The following is a 17,590-nucleotide window of genomic DNA, read 5'->3' on the forward strand; positions in this document are numbered from 1 at the left end:
AATATCCTGTCAGAGTCACCTCCCTCATGTTTACAACAAGGTGTTTTTATAATTTTTTATTTGGATGACGTCATCGTTTATTGTTTTCTTTTTATATGTATTTTTAGCATCATTTTAACATCAACAAAACTTGTCTAGCTTTTTCTATCTTCAACAATGTGGCCTTGATAATCTGTTATACAAGAGTTTAGACATACGCACTTTAAATTGCAAGGAGCATCCATTTTAGAGCTATAAATTCAAGGTTGAATAAACCTCCATTTTAAATCATATACCATCTTATGTTAAAACTAGTTAGTTGTTTAGTATGTTAGCAGACAGATAATAAAAACCTTTTATATTGTAAAAGACTTTTGTTTAAACATATAAAAGTATTCAGTTATACATTGTACACATTGTACATCATTTAAACATATATTTGAATATAATCATACATATATTGCAAAATAAGCATATTAAAGATTATATTTTTCACAATTTATGTGAACAGGCTTTTATAGCAAGGTACAGTCTTTATGTATAGAAGCTGTACATGATAGATTTAAAAGAAATCTATAATTTATAGTAAGTTATAAGTGTCTTTCTGAAAGAATGTATTTCTTACTGTTGGCATATTTATCAAGTGAATAGCGATATTAATTTGCAATCTAACATTTAAATAGCAGCTTTTATTGAGACAAGCATGCTATAAACAAAGTTTATTTGCAAAGTTATGCATTGTTAACTAAAAATTACATTTACAAGCACAGGTGTATCACAGGGTTAATGAAAGCCTGTTACAGCCCCTCCAATACATTCTTGAAGAAAATATAAGAAAGTGTCCAGCCCTTCGTTCCCACAGAAAAAGAAATGCGTCATTAATGTCCGGGATTCGGCAGAGTAACGGTCATGAAATCAAAGTGTCCTTAATAATGCAAACAAAATAAAGTCAGACATTAATGATCCAGGAATTAAACTGAACTTTTTCATAATCTTCTTTAAGTAGGAGTATAACTGTAATTAATTCATGAAGCGTTGAGCCAGACAGAACATCATGTTTGTATTCCGTTATGGAAATTATTGCAGCAAACTTTTCCCTGGACTGGAGAATCAGGACCTCGTTTGCAATCCGTCATGGGAAGCCTGAAGCAAACTGTTAGTTGAACAGAAACGTTTTACTCCTGCGCCAGTAAGAAAAACAGTTGGATCCCAGCCAATGTAAGTATGACGGATTCATACAAATAAAAAATCTCCATAAAGCTTTGTTGAAGCATATTAGTATTCCTTTTATAAGTTACAAGATTGTAACGTTGAATAATTGTAAATCCTTAGGTAACAAAGGTTATATCCTCCTCATTGGAAGATGACTTGCCATTTAGGAATACGTCGTAAATAAATTCTCCAAAATATCCATTTGATACAAATTGGTTAATTGGTGTATGACTCATTAGTGGATGAGTTATAGATGTCCAGTTAGCTTGGTATTTCTTGCTTGGAGAAATATCCTCATAAAAATGTGTGTCGTAGGAGTAAATGTATTACTTTCCTTTTAAATGAGAAAAAGAAACAAAAAACGTGCACATTCCTCATTCTTGATTCTGCTTTAATGCAAAGACACTGATAACAATTTGTAATTCAAGGTTTTTTAAGTCAAGTAGATAATAAATTGTAATCCACAGGTTTTCTTCGTGAAAATAAAGGATTATTAATGTTTCTAACCAATAAGTTTATACTGGTTACATTTACAATAAAAATACATTTATAGACTTCCGGTGGCCGGTGTTACTGGATGGAAGCAAGAAACAAGAGCTCCGCACATATAAGCCTCAAAAGTGACTTTTTATCTGCTATAGAGCAACCATCCAGTTACCCACATTGTCTGTCTTGCTGGGGGACCCCGTTCTGGTCATCGTCAGCCGACTCTTTGCTTGTGAAGGGTGCACCATCTGCCCTAGCCCCCGGTTGTAATACCCGCAACTTGGGATTCCACGTGGGCCGCCATATTGGCCTAATACTCCATAGAACAAATATTAAAGGAGCGGAGGGGAACTCTGTGTATATCGAATCTTAGGCCTATTGTCACAGAGAAATGGAACCGGAGGGCAGTCTGGCTGTGCAGCTACTTGCAGTTTTCCAGCCTTTATTGGATCATTTACTTCAGAGTTACGAAAAGCTGCATGAAGTCATACTGGCCGCTGCGAAACCTAGTCTCACAAACAGGGATCCGGTATGCATGGAGGTTTGCTCTCCAGATCGTGATCCGAGTATCTTGCCCCGCACTCATCTGCACAGATTTACCTCAGGGGACAACACAACCGGACCTACCTTAGCTTACTCCTCGATGCGACAAGAGGAAGAGGATCTGTCCCCGACGTGTTCAACCTGTGTGACGGGGAGTAGCCCTGAAGAAACTGCCAACCACTACATCGTGTGGGAGACCCCCAGTCATGCCCGAGGTGCGGGAAAAACTGCCATTGTGGCGATGACTGTGTCTATCCCACCCCAGACTCTTACCTTCAAGTTTGCTGCGCAGTAGGCCGATTTGGACTTCCCCACTAGCACCCTGATACAGATGACTCCTGGCTCCGACTTATTTCTGCCAGCATCCCATGTGGCGCATATCGGCACTCTAAGGAAAGGAGAAGACCTACGCTTTGTTGGGGATATCATTGAAACCCCAAAGCTATATTGGAACCCGCACAGCCGAGACAATATAGGAAACAATCACAAAATGACCCGTGGAGGGGTCGGTTAGACCTTGACTGTGGGGCTTGCCATTTCATATACACATCTGGTTACGGCACTGATCATGGGCACTATCTGATGGGTCAAATGCTGGGAATTGTATATTATTGATTTAACTGACTGAGCCTTTGTTTGCAGTGCATACAATTCGGCAGTGGCATTGGAGTGGCAGGGTTTAAAAGTTATTTGTCTAATTCTCCTGTGTCAGCACTTATACTCCTCCTTTCCCATCCCCCTGCTTCCACAGAGATGCCTAGTGTGTAGTTATATTTTATCTGTCTGCTGCACACTTAACGGAACACTACTCTGGGTGATCTGGGGTGTTAAAAAAAAACAAAAAAACAAAAAAAGCAAAACAAAAAACATATGCTACTCTCCCCAGCACTTTAGTACAGGACTAACCCACGCAGCATCATGGTACGGCTCCCCTTTGGCTGCGGGATTACACTGATAAGGGGGGAGAACTGCCACCACTTCTGCATAAACCTGCCTACAGATGCTTCGGCAGGTTTTCTTACAGCGAGGAGGAATGTGTGAATGGTACATTGTATGGTCGATGCAGTGTGCTGGCCTGATTAGCTATTTAAATATTTTGTTTTATTCTATTATGTTATTTAGCCTTATCCAAGCCAGACCATTTTATTTAAATATCTCCGCAACAGGTGTCTTCACTACCGCTACTCAACTGGAGTTTATGGGGGAGGAGCTCCACGAGCGCTAAAATGCTTTATAGCCATGATTTTATTTTGTTTTTTCAGCTTTGATAGCTGAACCGATTTTGAGTTTACTATGTAGTCTTCATAATGTTTACTGTTGAAGCGGTTGCTCTAGTTTTAATCCCTGGTTTACAAAAAGCTTTTCCACGATATGCATATTATAAGGTATACATGACGCCCTATAACTATCTCCATATGCTAAACATTTGCTACAGCCATATAATCACTATTTTATTTAATTTATGATAGAACTAATCATTATCTGTCAAAAACTAACTTACAAACCCCTGCATAGAATATATTAACTGCTACATGATATTGGAAACGTCTGATCGCCTGCTGTCTCACACTGACTCCCTCTATAACCATGCCAACAGTATTCAGGAATGGCTACCAGAACTGCCCATCATTATGTCTATGAAACTATAGCAATCTCTTAGATTGACATGTTCTGTTTATTTATCTGTTTGCTTTATGTCTTACTACTTTTTGCTAGCTTGATAAAATTAGAGAGCTTGGGGGGCTGATGGTGGAAAATTCATGGGTAATATAATTATGAAACTAGCCAATACTGCTCATATGAAATACATGTCTTATATTCTCATTTGCTATGTATCACGTGCTTTTCTTGCAATATTTGTTGTAAACTTAGACTTATACAATTTTTGAATTATTCTTACATAATTGTTTTCTCATCATACACCTAATCTTTACAGCAGCCATTTTGTTACTGACAATAATAGAGTAACCTGGGGGCAGGTACCTGGCCAACTCCTGCACGGACTCCATGGTAATCACCTCTACACCACATCTGTTACCATCAACCCTGAATTCAGGCCCTACTCAAAATGAGTTGGTTATTAATTAATATCTTTGCAAAGTATTTGTATAGGTAAGCACTTTTAGGAGTGCGGGATTGGCCCATCTGGTTGTCTTTTCTGGTTGCTACTTCACGGGCTACACTGTATCCCAAGTCGACAATGTGCTTTTCCCTTGTTTCACAGGGTGCTCTATATATCCATAGTCTTAGTGGGGGAGGGGAGGGGTTAAGTTGTGTTGTATTTTAGTTTAGTTTATTGTTGTTTTAGTTTAAATGTGGTAAGTTTTAAAGTAAAAATCCCAACGATGTATGCAATTATCCCGCAAAAGGTAACCATTGAATCGATAATTGGAAGTTGAAATCTCTGCATCAGCACAAGTCTGATCCTATCCACCCTTTTGCACATAATACAAGGCTTCGCCCTGCATGGCGCAAATATGTGAAATATGTTTGTTTGTATGCATTGTTGGATATAAATAAAATTGGAGGTTGGGAGGAGGGTTCGGGGACTAGTTGGGGATGAAAATGCAAAATGCGAGGGCTCAACATATGTAGATACCAAAAATGTCAATTGTCATTAGCATCCGGATTATCTTAATTGTCATGTATTGATCTACTGAATCTCTGTTATGTCCTGAATAATATCGTCCCTCAGGGGATGGTATACCTACTGTATCTATGGATGTAACCTTCATGATACTGTGTGGAATTGTTGATTATTGTACTCATGTGTTGGCTCTCAATAAAAAGAATTAAAAAAAAAAAAACCATTTATAATAAAAATAATAAATCTTTACTTCTACAGATGTTATTGGCATATAAATTATAGCTTAACAAGATATATACATATAGCGTATATGAATTATAGCATAACATGATAATAAGCTTGCCGTTTCTTTTCTGCTATTTTATTCAAAAGAAAACAGGTTGACAAATAATTGCTTATTATTATTTTTCCTTACTTAGATTTTCTCCTAGGAAGAAAGGACAAAAATTCTAAATAAAATGATACACAATACTATGGCTATTAATACATAGTACATATTCCCAGTATGTCTCCAAAGATACCATTCCCCACTGTAGCTAAACCTTCTCCAATTTTTGAAATAACATTACCCAATGCTGGCATTATTGGAATCAATGATTTACCTAAAGTTCTAATCCAGGTAGGAAAGTCCCCTTTATGCAAGTCAATTCTTAAGAGGTCTGCATGTGCCCTTTTAATCAAATTCTCAATTGCTTTATGGGAGGAGCCCAATCTCACTTGCATGTTATGTAAATGAGCCCAGAGTGCTGTCATGTATGGAATTTGCAATGTAATATGGGGTACCTGCATTGTTAAATGTGATCTAGCATGTATATTCTTAATCACTGGTGGTGTTAAAATTATATTATAACACTCTACAGATTCATTAACAGTTACCATTGTAGCTTGCAGCATTGGGATTTTACAATCATTTTGACTAGTAATCACAACATATGACCCATTATGAATTGGTTCTATGCGAGTGTATGGTGATTGTACAGGCGTAATTTTAACAGTACAATCAGAGTCTTGTTTATCAACACCACATGTTTTTCGTTTGTAGACATTTTCACATACTAAATATCCTAGATCAACACAATTTTCTGTTTCAATATATTCCCAGCTATCACAATACTGTGAAATATATTGATATGGATGTTGAATTTGTAACAATGCCATACGATCCGGAGTACTAATTAAATGCCCAAAATTAACAATCTCCCAATTTGTTGTGTATACATTTCCAGGTATTATCATCTCATAATATATATATATATATATATATATATATATATATATATATATATATATATATATATATATATCCCATGCACAATCTTCTGGGTTATTTGTTATTCTATTCTTCAATTCTCTTATATTATAAATCATTGATTTTTAAATATCCAGCATAATTTGTTTGTTTTACCGTTAGACTTAATTGTGTAGAAATTTCTGTAACATTTAATAGTGTAATATCAATGTGTCCTTCTTGTAAGGTTAACCTTATAGCTGTCAAATAATTTAGTATTGCTACTGCTTTCATTTCTTCATCTACCATTGTAAAATCAGACATCACTCACTGCAGTTAGCATAGTTATCATGTAATCTGTTAAGATCATCAATCCTCTCTTCAATTCTTCATCATTAATATCTGAAATGTCACTGACAATTAATACTGCATCACTTAATAAATGCCCTGTCAATTTCTGAACTTCAGCATTAGACATTAACTGCCTTTTATTTGTTTTTTTCTTCTGTATTACAATCATCTGGAATTATATTCTCTATTGTAATATATATTACATTATCAAATATATTATTTGTTCCCCAAACAGCTTCATCATAAGTCATATCTGTCACATTTTGCTTATAACATTTAGCATATTTACATGGTATGTCATCAACTGATATATTTACATCCATTTGTAGTTTCATATTTGCAATTACTACATTTACTGGATATTTTATCTATGAGACATTTCTGAAACAGGGAATATATTACATTATTTTTGTTAATAATGTGATGTTTTGTCACGCACCAAAACCCAGGTATGCCTACATAATGTAGGAACCCCTTATCAATGTCTTTAGGTTAAAAACAAAAATATGTCCTTGATTCCTTAAGGTAGAAACAACAGGATGTACATTGATAGTTTGTTTCCGAGTCACAAATGCCCTTTTTAATTAGATCTTCAACTGTTATATTACAAAGATTGTTCTTTTCTTTGCATGAGTGACTGTAATACATTGTATTTAAGAAAGCTGCATATCTTGGCTTTGTACATGTATCCCATTCTTTTAGATTCAAAAACATTTAATCTTTTCCTTTCTCATTCCATTCTGTAGGTAATGCTTGGTCTCGCAGTCTTCCTGTCTGTTGATCCACTACTTCAAGCTGAAGTTTCTCAAATAGTTACAGGTATCCTTCATCTGTATGTAACTCTGGTGTCCACCATTCTGAATAAAGTGTGTTAGTACAAAACACTGCTCCATTATATGATTTTACTCCTCCAGGAAACCTGTATTCCTCCTCCTCTGCGTTTTCCCAGAATGCAATGCGAGGATCTGTGTGATTTTCAGGAAAGAAGCCTTTTTGAGTTAATTGTCCTGTGTTTAGATAAAAAATAGGATATTCTTTATACTTGACTTTGTCAATTGTAATCCCAGGACGTGGACATTGATCTGCTTTTATTTCATTTGCAGGCCATCTCCTTGTCCCTTGAAAGTCCACATAATAGCAATGTGCAAATGTTGAAAAACACATTTTTTCTCTGTATGCCTTTTGTTTCCAGTATTCTTGCAAAGGCAAATCATATTCCAAAGTCTTTGCTTGTATCATTTCCATTTGCCCATTTATGTGATCTTTTACCAATTTTCTTCCCATTTGAGTTGTGATCTTTGCTTTCTTTGATATTACTGTTGAATCTATCAATACGACTTGAGATATTCCTAATACTTTTTGCTTTTGTATTATAGGTTTTGGAAATGGTTTTCCAATAAATTCCTTGCAGTAGCCCATTCATCTTTATTTCTACAGGTTGCAGATTGTAATGTTCAGCTCTTTTAGTCTTGATATCGTTGTACAGCATCCTCTTGAGCTTTTGTTTGATTCCATGCCAGAACAGCTCCAGGTCTCTTTGCAAGATTATTCCACTGTAGACGAAAAAACTATCATGCAGGTTGATATCAAGATAAGGAGAAGTATAAAAAGTATCAGTACTGTATATCTCAATATTTTAAGGTTTTTATAATTGAACAAGTTCTTTAACATTTTCAGTCCTTGTTGTTGTATCAGTGTTCGTGCTGATAGCATAGTATTTATGATAGGTAAAACAGGATTAGATCTTGTAACTGGTGTTGGTGAATCAAATGAATCTACTTCAGTTATTTGATCACCTTCTTCAACATCATAATAAAAAAAAGGTGTTATAGTCTCTGGATTTGAAGAAAATGGCATCATTTGAAATTGATTATTAATCCGGTTTGCTTGATTCAGAAGCTGGTTTTAAGTTTTCAATGCTGACAATTCTGTCTTTTCCTTGTTTGTCTTCTATAATCAAAGTCCTTAGGTTAATGACATGTTTTACCTTTGTAGGTTTCCACCTTGGCCATAAAGGTTTCACTGCTTGAACTCTTTCCTGGACAAACTGACCAACCTGTGGTGTCCAAGCTCATAAAAGGTTAGGTGTAAAAGCAGGTCGTGCAAAACAATCACGTATTTCTTGTAAAATAGGTAATTGCTCTAATCTCCCTGGTGCAGAAAGGTACTCAGTATTAAACATTGTATTCATAGGTATACCATATAACAATTCATAAGGTGTTTTCCCAGAAATAACAGAAGGTATATTATTTAAACCTACTTGTACATAAGTTAACAGGGGATACCACTGTTTTGGGCGGTTAGTTAGTAACTTGGTTAACAATCGTTTTACCTCAGCATTTTTCCTTTCAACAACCCCACTACTTTGAGGATGATAAGGTGCACTGATTTCCCATTTTATATCAAAAGACTTAGCCCACTCTTGTGCTTGAGTAGATGTTAAAGCTGGTCCAGCATCTGAGTGTAGGGCTTTAGGTTTACCAATACTTACTAAGGAATTGAGACTATCAAGCGTGGTACTAGCCGTGGCACTTTTAACAGGGTATAACCATGTGAACCTTGTACAAGCATCAACATATATTAAAACATTTTTGTATCCATGTGAAGTAGGTAAAGGCCCTATGTGATCTAAATAAAATAGATCAAATGGCTTATTAGGAATTTCTTTAACAATGTATGGTTGTTTCTGGTGATTTGGATTATTAACAAGGAGGCATGCTTTACAACTCCCTATAACTCTTATGACCGTTTCCTTCATATTAGGCCACCAATATTTCGACTTTAGGGTAAATAAGACTTTATCTCGCCCTAAATGAGGATGTCCAATACTAGAATGGGCCATCTCTGTTATGTTCCATCTGTCTATGACAGGGGGAATAATCAATTGTTAGTCTCCAATCTTAACCATACAATGTTTGTCTTTAAATTCATAAAGATATGTTTTAGGATAACCAGGTGGATTAGGTCTGGTTTTATCCAAGCAAGCATTTAACTCTGTGTCAAGATTACTGGTTGCTGTCATTCGAGTTTTAACTGCATTTACTGCATATTTTTACTTACACCTTGTGCAAGAGTATCTGCAAATATATTGCCTTCTGTATGCAAAGAAGAACCTAGCTTTCTATGAGCTGGTTCATGTACTACTTCAATATCAGGCTTTAGATCCAAATAAGCAGCAATTGCTTTCCATTTGACAATATGCTTTAATGGTTTTTCTTTGCAGTTAAAAAACCATTAGATTTCCAGATTCGTAAATCCTGGAATACAGATCTTGCCAGGTATGCAGAATCAGTTACAATCAACACTGGTCCTTTATCTAACAATGCTTCCTTCATAGCAAATGCTAATGCAGAAATTCCTGCAAATTGAGCTGAATGATCCCTTAAATGGATTTGCCATGAACGCATCAAAGTCAGAGTGGGAGAATATTTTGCAATTCCTGCTCCAGCAGATTTATTTACTTTCTCTTTACTAAAGATTATTGCAGAGCTATCAGTGTAAAATATAGCTGAATTGTAATAATTTGGATAAGTTTATAAATTCCAACTTGAGGGTTGCTTTGGAGCTGGTAAATCATCTAGAGGTGTCAGATTCTTATCATGAATAAAATGTATTTGTGGGTCTTCCAAAATAGAAAACCATTTTATCCATCTATTCTTTAGTGCTTTCTTGTCTGGTATAGTTTGCTTTTGTAAGTTATCAAGTGAGGCTACTGATGTATGTACATATATATCTTTCCCCTGTGCAATCTGTCTTGACTTTAACAGTGTTATATTAACAGCTACCAAAAGCTTCTCTAACATAGTAAACTTTATCTCTGTTTGTGAATATACATAAGATAGAAGTGCTATTGGAATTGTCTCATTTACATTATATAACCTTATATAGCTTGCATTTGGCGATACATTTATGTAAACTGATAGATCCTTAGTACTATCTCTTTGAGCTAAATACTCTGTTCTATTTACTGCCTCTAATAATGCATTTAGTGCATCATCTTCCTGAGTCATCCAGTATCCTTGGACTTTTTGTTTTAGATTTTATCTCCCTTGAGACTGCAGCATGCAAAGGTGCAATTAACACATTGAAATCAGGTATGAAAAACATTGCATAATTAAAGGGACACTGTACCCAATTTTTTTCTTTTGTGATTCAGATTGAGCATGACATTTTAAGCATCTTTCTAATTTACTCCTTTCATCAAATTTTCTTCATTCTCTTGGTATCTTTATTTGAAATGCAAGATTGTAAGTTTAGATGCCGGCCCATTTTTGTTGCACAACCTGGGTTGTCCTTGCTGATTGGTGGATTAATTCATTCACCAATAAAAAAGTGCTGTCCAGAGTACTGAACCCAAAACAAGCTTAGATGCCTTCTTTTTCAAATAAAGATAGCAAGAGAACAAAGAAAAATTGATACTAGGAGTAAATTAGAAAGTTGCTTAAAACTGCCTGCTCTATCTGAATTGCAAAAGAAAATTTTTGGGTACAGTGTCCCTTTAAGTAAACAAATTATACTACCTAATTGTTTTAGAGAATGTGGATGTGTTAAAGCTGCTATTATGTCTTTATAATTATCAGATAATCCTCTCCCCCTTTCAGAAATTTCAAATCCCAAGAAAGTAACAGTATGTCCTGCAATTTGAGATTTCTTAAGAGATACTACATAACCTGCAGCATGTAATATAGTCAAAACCTGATCCAACACTGCTATGTGTTCTTCCTCACTATCATGTGAAAAATATATGTCTTCTACATATACCTCCACTTCTGGAAAGTTAGATAATAAATTTACTACATCTAAAGTAAATAACGCACTCAAATTCAAAAATCCCTGAGGTAACCGGGTAAATACCAAAGTGCCTCTCCAAGTAAAACCTGTTATCCAGTAACTACCTGGAGTAATAGGATGACTCCAAAAACCATTTGCCAAGTCTAACTTTGTCTTAAAAGTTTTCCTTCGCAAATTGTGTAAAATAGAAGGTGCATGTGTATTTTGTGTTGCCACCCGTGGTGTAACTCTGTTAGCTTCTCTATAGTCTAATACCATTCGTCAAGAACCACCCGGTTTGGGAACAGGGTAGATTGCTGAGTTCATTTGACTGTACTGTTCTTTTAGTACTCCTTGTTTAAGTAAATCACCAATGACTGTCTGTATATAGGGAATGGCTACACCATTGATTTTATACTGTGCCTGTTTCTTAGGAACTACTGTGCCTGTAGCAATATGATGACTGATTCCTTTACAATGTCTAACCCGATTTTCCCACTTCTGAATTATATTAACATTTTTCTTTAAGCAAAAATCTAAGTTTCTAACATCAGATACTGCAGTATGATCTAATTGCATTTTCATAAATGCTTATTCCACAACTCTAGTAGTTAAAGGAAGTTCATCTTCCAGCTGCAATGAAATAAAATGTGCTACATCCTTATAAGCTATAAGAAAATCAGAATCAAGCTTAGGATGCTGAACTAATTCTAAGTGCACTCTTTTACCATTCATTTTTACTTGTGCATTATATGAGGGATAAGTACCTTCACCTTTTAAAGGCCTAGATTTAGAGTTCGGCGGTAGCCGTCAAAACCAGCGTTAGAGGCTCCTAACGCTGGTTTTGGGCGCCCGCTGGTATTTGGAGTCAGTGATTAAAGGGTCTAACGCTCACTTTTCAGCCGCGACTTTTCCATACCGCAGATCCCCCTACGCCATTTGCGTAGCCTATCTTTTCAATGGGATCTTTCTAACGCTGGTATTTAGAGTCGTTTCTGCAGTGAGCGTTAGAGCTCTAACGACAAAACTCCAGCCGCCTGAAAATAGCAGGAGTTAAGAGCTTTCTGGCTAACGCCGGTTTATAAAGCTCTTAACTACTGTACCCTAAAGTACACTAACACCGATAAACTACCTATGTACCCCTAAACCGAGGTCCCCCCACATCGCCGCCACTCGATTAAAATTTTTAACCCCTAATCTGCCGACCTACACCTACGTTATACTCATGTACCCCTAATCTGCTGCCCCTAACCCCGCCGACCCCTATATTATATTTATTAACCCCTAACTTGCCCCCCACAACGTCGCCGCAAGCTACTTAAAATAATTAACCCCTAATCTTCCGACCGCAAATCGCCGCCACCTACGTTATCCCTATGTACCCCTAATCTGCTGCCCCTAACATCGCCGACCCCTATGTTATATTTATTAACCCCTAATCTGCCCCCCACAACGTCGCCGACACCTGCCTACACTTATTAACCCCTAATCTGCCGAGCGGACCTGAGCGCTACTATAATAAAGTTATTAACCCCTAATCCGCCTCACTAACCCTATCATAAATAGTATTAACCCCTAATCTGCCCTCCCTAACATCGCCGACACCTACCTTCAATTATTAACCCCTAATCTGACGACCGGAGCTCACCGCTACTATAATAAATGGATTAACCCCTAAAGCTAAGTCTAACCCTAACACTAACACCCCCTAAATTAAATATAATTTACATCTAACGAAATAAATTAACTCTTATTAAATAAATGATTCCTATTTAAAGCTAAATACTTACCTGTAAAATAAATCCTAATATAGCTACAATATAAATTACATTTATATTATAGCTATTTTAGGATTAATATTTATTTTACAGGCAACTTTGTAATTATTTTAACCAGGTACAATAGCTATTAAATAGTTAAGAACTATTTAATAGTTACCTAGTTAAAATAATTACAAATTTACCTGTAAAATAAATCCTAACCTAAGATATAATTAAACCTAACACTACCCTATCAATAAAATAATTAAATAAACTACCTACAATTACCTACAATTAACCTAACACTACACTATCAATAAATTAATTAAACACAATTGCTACAAATAAATACAATTAAATAAACTATCTAAAGTACAAAAAATAAAAAAGAACTAAGTTACAGAAAATAAAAAAATATTTACAAACATAAGAAAAATATTACAACAATTTTAAACTAATTACACCTACTCTAAGCCCCCTAATAAAATAACAAAGACCCCCAAAATAAAAAATTCCCTACCCTATTCTAAAATAAAAAAATTACAAGCTCTTTTACCTTACCAGCCCTGAACAGGGCCCTTTGCGGGGCATGCCCCAAGAATTTCAGCTCTTTTGCCTGTAAAAAAAAACATACAATACCCCCCCCCCAACATTACAACCCACCACCCACATACCCCTAATCTAACCCAAACCCCCTTAAATAAACCTAACACTAATCCCCTGAAGATCTTCCTACCTTGTCTTCACCATCCAGGTATCACCGATCCGTCCTGGCTCCAAGATCTTCATCCAACCCAAGCGGGGGTTGGCGATCCATAATCCGGTGCTCCAAAGTCTTCCTCCTATCCGGCAAGAAGAGGACATCCGGACCGGCAAACATCTTCTCCAAGCGCATCTTCTATGTTCTTCCATCCGATGACGACCGGCTCCATCTTGAAGACCTCCAGCGCGGATCCATCCTCTTCTTCCGACGACTAGACGACGAATGACGGTTCCTTTAAGGGACGTCATCCAAGATGGCGTCCCTCGAATTCCGATTGGCTGATAGGATTCTATCAGCCAATCGGAATTAAGGTAGGAATATTCTGATTGGCTGATGGAATCAGCCAATCAGAATCAAGTTCAATCCGATTGGCTGATCCAATCAGCCAATCAGATTGAGCTCGCATTCTATTGGCTGTTCCGATCAGCCAATAGAATGCGAGCTCAATCTGATTGGCTGATTGGATCAGCCAATCGGATTGAACTTGATTCTGATTGGCTGATTCCATCAGCCAATCAGAATATTCCTACCTTAATTCCGATTGGCTGATAGAATCCTATCAGCCAATCGGAATTCGAGGGACGCCATCTTGGATGACGTCCCTTAAAGGAACCGTCATTCGTCGTCTAGTCGTCGGAAGAAGAGGATGGATCCGCGCTGGAGGTCTTCAAGATGGAGCCGGTCGTCATTGGATGGAAGAACATAGAAGATGCCGCTTGGAGAAGATGTTTGCCGGTCCGGATGTCCTCTTCTTGCCGGATAGGAGGAAGACTTTGGAGCACCGGATTATGGATCGCCAACCCCCGCTTGGGTTGGATGAAGATCTTGGAGCCAGGACGGATCGGTGATACCTGGATGGTGAAGACAAGGTAGGAAGATCTTCAGGGGATTAGTGTTAGGTTTATTTAAGGGGGTTTGGGTTAGATTAGGGGTATGTGGGTGGTGGGTTGTAATGTTGGGGGGGGGTATTGTATGTTTTTTTTTTACAGGCAAAAGAGCTGAAATTCTTGGGGCATGCCCCGCAAAGGGCCCTGTTCAGGGCTGGTAAGGTAAAAGAGCTTGTAATTTTTTTATTTTAGAATAGGGTAGGGAATTTTTTATTTTGGGGGGTCTTTGTTATTTTATTAGGGGGCTTAGAGTAGGTGTAATTAGTTTAAAATTGTTGTAATATTTTTCTTATGTTTGTAAATATTTTTTTATTTTCTGTAACTTAGTTCTTTTTTATTTTTTGTACTTTAGCTAGTTTATTTAATTGTATTTATTGTAGGAATTGTGTTTAATTAATTTATTGATAGTGTAGTGTTAGGTTAATTGTAGGTAATTGTAGGTAGTTTATTTAATTATTTTATTGATAGGGTAGTGTTAGGTTTAATTATATCTTAGGTTAGGATTTATTTTACAGGTAAATTTGTAATTATTTTAACTAGGTAACTATTAAATAGTTCTTAACTATTTAATAGCTATTGTACCTGGTTAAAATAATTACAAAGTTGCCTGTAAAATAAATATTAATCCTAAAATAGCTATAATATAATTATAATTTATATTGTAGCTATATTAGGATTTATTTTACAGGTAAGTATTTAGCTTTAAATAGGAATCATTTATTTAATAAGAGTTAATTTATTTCGTTAGATAAAAAATTATATTTAACTTAGGGGGGTGTTAGTGTTAGGGTTAGACTTAGCTTTAGGGGTTAATCCATTTATTATAGTAGCGGTGAGCTCCGGTCGTCAGATTAGGGGTTAATAATTGAAGGTAGGTGTCGGCGATGTTAGGGAGGGCAGATTAGGGGTTAATACTATTTATGATAGGGTTAGTGAGGCGGATTAGGGGTTAATAACTTTATTATAGTAGCGCTCAGGTCCGCTCGGCAGATTAGGGGTTAATAAGTGTCGGCGACGTTGTGGGGGGCAGATTAGGGGTTAATAAATATAACATAGGGGTCGGCGATGTTAGGGCAGCAGATTAGGGGTACATAGGGATAACGTAGGTGGCGGCGGTTTACGGAGCGGCAGATTAGGGGTTAAAAGTGTAATGCAGGGGTCAGCGATAGCGGGGGCGGGCAGATTAGGGGTTAATAAGTGTAAGGTTAGGGGTGTTTAGACTCGGGGTACATGTTAGAGTGTTAGGTGCAGACGTAGGAAGTGTTTCCCCATAGGAAACAATGGGGCTGCGTTAGGAGCTGAACGCTGCTTTTTTGCAGGTGTTAGGTTTTTTTTCAGCTCAAACAGCCCCATTGTTTCCTATGGGAGAATCGTGCACGAGCACGTTTTTTGAGGCCCGGGCCGCGTCCGTAAGCAACTCTGGTATCGAGAGTTGCATTTGCGGTAAATATGCTCTACGCTCCTTTTTTGGAGCCTAACGCAGCATTTGTTTGAACTCTCGATACCAGAGTTAAATTTATGGTGCGGCCAGAAAAAAGCCCGCGGAGCGTTAACAGCCCTTTTACCGCCAAACTCCAAATCTAGCCGAAAGTCTGTATAGTTATATTTGCTAATACATCTTCTTTTAACATATCTGATTGTACTAAAGATATTTATGCTTGTGTATCTAAATACCCCTCATAAGTCTCTCCCCCATATTCTACTGTTAATTTTACTTCATTCATCTTTAGACTCTTCTGGGATGTCTGGTAGTGATTTCTCTATTTGCCCTACTTTTTTAGTATTAGCTGGGGTAACTGAAATTTCACCCCTTTCAGTAGAACGAATCACACGCTCCTGATATCTATCCTGACCCCTGTACCTTTTCCTCTATATCTTACACTACCATCTCCAAATCCATACCGATCTGGAGTTTTTTTTTTTTTTTAAATGGTTTCAATGTCCTGCAAGGAACTTCCTCATAAGGCAAATCTGAAGATTTGCTCTAAATAGTTATAAACTGATTTTCATTGGTGTAAGATGGAGGTGCTTGGGAGTAAGGTAGTGGAGGGTTAAATTTAGTTTGTTTCTGTGGATATTGTTCTCTTGCATTCTTTTTTTTTTTTTTTTTACAAACTGAGCTCTGTTATTCTTTTGCTGGAAAATCTTTTCTCTGCTATTTGAAGTTACTAGTGCATCTCCAGTCAGGTCCTTACCTACAAGTGTATAAGTATGTCTTAATATATATCAGGCATTTATTTAGGTCTCTCTGCTATAGGTACAGAGAGTATTTGTCTCTCTATATCCAAAATTAAGCCTTGTCCTTTAACATTTGGCTTTAAACAACCATGTCGTGATTATTTTAATTGTAAATCTCAGCTCTAATAAATATGCTGCTACAATGCCACTATTTATATTCATCATTCCTAAAATATCAGCAAGTGAAGCCAAAGTATCTTTACCTTGTGTCTTTACATGATATACATAAATCACTGAATTCCACTTCCTTGCCTCAAATATAAAAACACACAAACCAGAGAATAAAATAGCATTAACTAACGTTCTATTTTGTGGAAGATAATAAGTTGGATAAACTCCAGCTAATGCATGAACTCTGTCATTTAACCACAAAGCTATGTCCTTTGGATTGCGTGGCATCACTCCAATCGTTGTTTTTATATTTCATTTAAGAATTCCTGCAGCTTCATCAAAAAAAAAAAAAAAACTTGCTGTATGCCGGACACTCCAGACATTTTCACTATTTAAAACCTGAGCTTACATATAACCTAAAAATTGTATCACATTAAAAAGGTTTTCCCTCTCAGCTTGCTCATATTCTGCAGCTGGTATTATTTAATTTCCCTTTACTGGACTGTACTAACTAGATCTAGGAGCACCCCACATCTCAATTCAGGCTAAAGCTTTTAGGGCAATGTTTTTGTATTCCTGTAGCAATAACAGGAGGTCTGCCTAAAATCTATACTATACCATCATAAAAAAAACATTTGTATTTCTATTTGTTGCAGGATCAAAATTTGCATCTAT

The sequence above is a fragment of the Bombina bombina genome, chromosome 1 (genome assembly GCF_027579735.1).
Source record: "Bombina bombina isolate aBomBom1 chromosome 1, aBomBom1.pri, whole genome shotgun sequence".
Taxonomy (NCBI): domain Eukaryota; kingdom Metazoa; phylum Chordata; class Amphibia; order Anura; family Bombinatoridae; genus Bombina; species Bombina bombina.